Source organism: Dipteris shenzhenensis, chromosome 17 (genome assembly GCF_047967505.1).
Source record: "Dipteris shenzhenensis isolate YYH24624 ecotype China chromosome 17, Dip_SZ_1.0, whole genome shotgun sequence".
Taxonomy (NCBI): domain Eukaryota; kingdom Viridiplantae; phylum Streptophyta; class Polypodiopsida; order Gleicheniales; family Dipteridaceae; genus Dipteris; species Dipteris shenzhenensis.
Genome location: NC_141612.1, coordinates 17,324,382 through 17,329,973, shown reverse-complemented (window position 1 = coordinate 17,329,973; position 5,592 = coordinate 17,324,382). Strand labels below are relative to the sequence as shown.

The 5,592-nt window shown below is 42.5% G+C and overlaps 1 long non-coding RNA gene across 1 annotated transcript; it reads right to left on the bottom strand.

The window, feature by feature from the left end:
- Positions 1-2,305: 2,305 nt before the first annotated feature.
- LOC147891766 (uncharacterized) lies at positions 2,306-3,711 on the bottom strand. The gene is made up of 3 exons (XR_015542397.1): positions 3,460-3,711; positions 2,898-2,966; positions 2,306-2,847 (listed from the first exon to the last, which is right to left on the bottom strand). It is a non-coding gene; the product is annotated as an uncharacterized LOC147891766 (long non-coding RNA).
- Positions 3,712-5,592: the final 1,881 nt, after the last annotated feature.

Sequence of the window (5,592 nt, the reverse complement as noted above, 5' to 3'; positions counted from 1 at the left end):
GAGTGATCTTGGAGCACGGGTCAAGGACAAAGACAAGAAGGCAATCCTGTTTAGAAGTTTACCCTTGGAACAATATGGTGAAATACTATGCATACTACGCCTTGACGACGACATGGATTTCCTCGACTATGTAGGGATGCTATTGAGCGAAGAAAAATGCAACAATATTTTCATGTCTCACACCAGAGTATATGCTGCCACTATAAAGAAGAAGAAAGTGGGTCATGATAATCGGAAATGCAATTATTGTGGGTCATGATACTCAAAAATGCAATTAGTGTGGGAAGGAGGGTTACATAAAAAAGTACTGTTATACCAAGAAACGTGACGAGCAATTGAAGCAAACCGAACATAAGGCACTTGCGGTGGAATACCGAAACAAGGAAGAGGTTACTCTGCTTGTTGAAGTTGATCATTTCCATGATCAAGTCTTTGCTTTCTAAGGGTAGTGATATCTACCAGGAGTCGTGCTCTTTGTGAGCAATCTTTATCTGGATCTTTGTGAGCAATTGTCATTGAGCTCTATGAGCATGATGTTTAGTTGCTGTTGTAGCTCTTTGTGAGCACTAGTAGAAGTCTTCGTGAGTGACTGTCGTGTTTACATAGTTGCTTATTCTCCCTCATTTTGGCTGAGGGGGGGCTTGTTGGGAGTTTGTACTCATCCTCATGGGGTCAATTTTACAACTAGTTTTGCATGGTATAATTGGATGTGGTTAATTACATGATGTAGTTATGTGCCCACATGGCGTGATTGCATGCAGTTAGCTACGTAGGTACAGCAAGGAGTGAGGCGCCTTCATTCGTGCTCTCTGGATCCACAAATTTAGGAAGGTCATATGATCTTTGGCGCCTTCACAAGGTTGGGCTACGCTCTTGGCAAGGTTGAGCATTTGTGGCTAGTTGTAGTGTCTCTATAGAGCAACAAGCCCAGTGGGGATGAGCTCATTTTGATTGAATATTAAAGTGTTTTGGTTTGATTGAAACGTCGAATTCTCTCAGTTCACACTTCATTCATGAGTATTATTTATTAAATTCATAATTGTGTAATTCCATGGTGGTGTGTGCATAAGTGTGCGGGATGGCCTCATGAAGGGAGCTAGTGATCAAAGCGGCTCGATCATCCAGGAGCAAAAGGTCCTCAACATCTGAAAGTTAGGTGGAAAGACATGTGGAGTACTCAAGGGAGAGGCTATGATCCTGTATTCCATTAATTGATAAAGAGGAGGAATTATTTCTAGTCTTTGATAAGAGCATAGATGTCCTAGGCAGCTACTTAGGAGCCCGAGATGATTTTGAAGACCTCATCAAGTACATGCAAGACTACATCGCGAGTTTTGCATATCAACTTGATGAGTCTACAAAAATATGGGTCCCAATTGATTATTTGAAGTACTTGTTCAATCAAGAACCCAGGTTCGTGAAGCGTTTAGATCGCTTTCGAGCCAGCTCACACCCGTAGGGTTTAGGGAGGTGGACACGTATGACCTCCTAGCATGTGGAGTCGTCAGAAACACAGGAAATATGTTCCTATCCTGGGAAATGACCTTTATTTTCCTTCTCCAGGAGGGACAAATGGAAGAGGAGGCCTCGACCTCAAGCCCTGTCATGATATGTAGTGTGTGTGGATGGTGCCACTATGTGCGTCATTGGTGGGGGATGGATATACTAAAGAGATACATGTATGGTTAGCTCCTAGTGGTGGTCGTGAGACAAACAAGTCAGTAATATCTGGGGCAAAGGCAGAGTATGCCATAGGTAGAGGATCCCAAGTTAGTACTTTGTGGGGAGAAGATAGAGGATCCCGTAGTACGAAGGCTAAGAGAGGCTTGCCTATTTGTGGATACTGGGGATATCCCTACCTCATCTAGGTCAATGCATGACGATAAAATAGAGTCATCCAAATCAAGAAGTGATACTTGGCACTAACTATCCTCGTGTTGAAGCCCCCAATAAAGAGCACTTCCGTGTAGCTTGAGAAGTCCATGATGTTGAGATGTTGGGTTGTATAGGGTGGTCTCAGGCTCCCCATTATGAAGATCTCTAGCAAAGAGTGAGGTATCAAGCGAGAAATAACATATTCAATGAAGAGGTTGTTGAGAGACCGTGCTCACATCAGGTGATTACATGTGCATAGCACTAACACATATAGAGTGCTATAAAGGAAAGGATTAGATGCCCTAACCCTAACCCTAAATGGGTTTGTATATATTCTACATTTTCAACTAAATCTAGTATACAGTTAGTCATTTGTGGTGTGCTCTCTCTCCTCATCTCCACTCTTCTCCTCTCCCCTCTTCATATTTTGTCATGGTATCAGAGCTTCCTTGCCTTCTGTTGAGGCATTGCGATTCTTGAGAGAGTGAGAGTTCTCGAGTGTTCTCTCTGAGAGTCCCCTTGTGGTGAGAGATCTTCATCCATTATTTGAAAGAAAATTCCGTCCATTTGAGAGGGATTTCCGTCCATTCAACTCCATTGAGAGAGTTCTTCGATTGAAACCAAGAGAGAGTGATCTTTTCAAGAGTTTGAGAGAAAGATAGGGAAAAATCTTCATTAAAAGAGATTCGTTCGGTGTGAGAGAGAGAGTGTTCATTCCGAGAGAAAGGTGGGAGAATTTCAGGAGTTCTCTGTAAGGTTTAGTTCTCAATTTCTAAGGTTCGATTCATGAGTGTGAGTGAGCATTTTGGTTCCTTTCGGGTCATGATAGTTTCTGTTTTGTAAAAGAGATGGAGAGATGCTCTAGTTGAACATAAGAAGCAGTTCGAGAATAACAGTCGGCTGAGTACTCCAAAGCCTCCTACAACAACGTCCGCAGATCTTTCAGCACGCCATCGAATCCAAGACGGCTACCTTGACAGAGCCTTCATCTACAACTGCGCCATCGAATCCAAGACGGCTACCTTGACCAAAGCCTTCATCTACAATTGCGCCATCGACTTGGCAGCGTAACTATGCAAGCAGTGTAGCCCCTCGAAGCTCCAACAGCCTGGCCTCGCATAGCTGACTCCTCCATCCCTTGACCTGCTATATCTCCAACCATCTTAGCTTACCTTGCATCACAACGGCCAAAGTCACAGCGCTCCAAGTCTCACGGACCATAGTTGCTCCATCTCCCTCGAACGCTCGGGCGACTCCAACACGGGCTTCTACTATTACAACACGGGAGACTCCTTCACGCAGCGTCTCCAGCAATCAGCGCCTCTGTGGCACCTCCACAAGCAGCGCCTCTGCGGCTTCCTGTACTAGCACAGGGCGTCGCAAGCTCCAAGCGCACACAAAGACCATATCTCAGCCGCTCACGATGCTCCAACACGCAGTGCAACGTCCAAAGCCTCCTTGGACCTGCAGCCTCACAGCCAACACGCTCGACAGCCAAAGCCCGCACAAACGCAGCACCAACCGCCACCTGCAGCACCGACGCATCAAGATCTCTGCCTCCTCAATGGCCAGCCTCTCCTCCACAGGCTTTGGAGACTCCAGCAAGCCAACCACGGGCTTCGACGCCTCCAGCATCACCTACATCGACTCACCTCCTACGCGGTTGCAACCATGAGTTTCTGCAGCGCCAATGGGCTCCAAAGCTTAGGCTCCACCTCCTGCGCAATGGCGCTCAATGCTCCACCGCTCGAGCGAACGAAACAACCCACGAGCTCCGTCGACGGAAAGTCAGAATCTCACGAGATTCCAGTGGCATCTTGAGGATTCCGGAGGTTCACCTCATATGACACGTGGCGTTATCCTCAATAGAGGCACCTCGCTAAGTGGATTTCTCATAAAGCGCAGCTCTTATGAGGTCTTATCATGTTCGACTATCTGAGACAACACAACCTATTGTGTCCAATTGTCTCAGACACATTTGCTAGTTATGTCAGAATCTACAGGAAAAATGTCCAGCTGCAACATATTTCTAGCTTGACTGCTCCATTGGCATTTGGACGTGTGTGGGACTCTTGTTTAGTTTAATGCTGGTGGGAAGATGCATGAGATATAATTTCATATAGATGACATACTTGTGGTCTTCCTTATCTTATGGGAATGGATGCTCGGTAGTAAGAGAGCATATGTACCTTGGAAGCCTCCAAAACTGTGGATTCACCCCCAACTATGATTCTCACGCTCATTATACCATTTCTTGCATGGAACGTTTGGTTGAGGTATCGTTTCTAACGCTCATTATACCATTTCTAAGGCACATCCTCTATTTCTTTTTGGCTTCATTATACCATACTAATATTGGAAAGTCCCATCCTTGGTGTACGATTGTTCTAGCCTAGGTAGGACAGTTTTACATAAAATCTATTACTCTAAGAGTTTTTTTGGCCATTTCCATGTCCGACAATAGCTTCTATAGCATTAGAGGATTATGTGAGTAAAGGACTTATAACATATTATAATGTGTTATAACCTATGCATTAGGTTATCTAAGAATTTAAATGTGATTTTTTTAAAAGAAAAATGATACAATGTTCATTATCTAAATTCTGGAATCCATTATCCATTTACTTTTCAATATATAAAGATTAAATGGTCTAAACTTGAAACTTGAGAATCAAGATTGGGAGCTTGAACTAAATGATAGAGGAGGAGACCTTTTGGATGGAGACCTTTTGCATGAAATGTATACCACCGTACTTTTCTATGAATATGATCTTTTACTATGAGAAGACTTTGAGATGACCTAGTGTCATATGGTAAGACTCTAACACGATCATTCCCTTGAAAGAATAAAGGGTTAACACTTGAGACCATAACTTGGTTCCATGGATTGAATTAAATTCATTTCATGGGTATATGTCGGCTCATATATAATAAACTATAATCTCCTTATATGCCCATATATTTGTTGTAACATTTCTTTAACCCTAAGTTGAAGAGGAGATTACCATTGGAGTTTTACTAGGTTGTCTTATATTGGCATAGATGGCATCTATATTTTGAAATTTTCTACACAATCTGCTATTCTTGGATTTCTTTGGGGAAATTTTTAGAGTTTTTTGGAGACTTTTATGGCAGATGGTAAGTATTTTTATCCTCCAGCTGATGGTTGGGTGATGATGTGTATGCTTGAACACTAGAAGCATTTATACCTAATGGGAGAATTTTGCATTTATTAGACTTTTATTGTAGACTAGCCTAAATATGTTATTTGTAATGTAAGTTTTTTACCCCTTAGCATTATTAATAGGGAACTTGATATATCCCTTGGGGTCCTTGCAACCTTTAGGAGGGTATAAGGGTCCTAGGAACTCCTAAAAACGTTGGACGACCAATAGATTACAAAGTTTTGTAATTACTATTACTAGACAACATTGGAATATAGACACTGTATATATTAGTAGTTATATATAAAGATATAAAGAATTACTAACACCTTTTCGCTATACAAGCCCAAGGAAGGGGACTTCTACTCTAAATATATAGGGGTATATGGACATATGTATATTCATATGTGATTGAAGGAGATTTGACCTTGATAGACCTCGAACCCCACACCATAGGAATCATCATGAATTTGGCCTCCTTTATGATTAAAATGGAGACCTCTACTTGATGTGTAATATGACATTTACATACACACACACACACACACACACG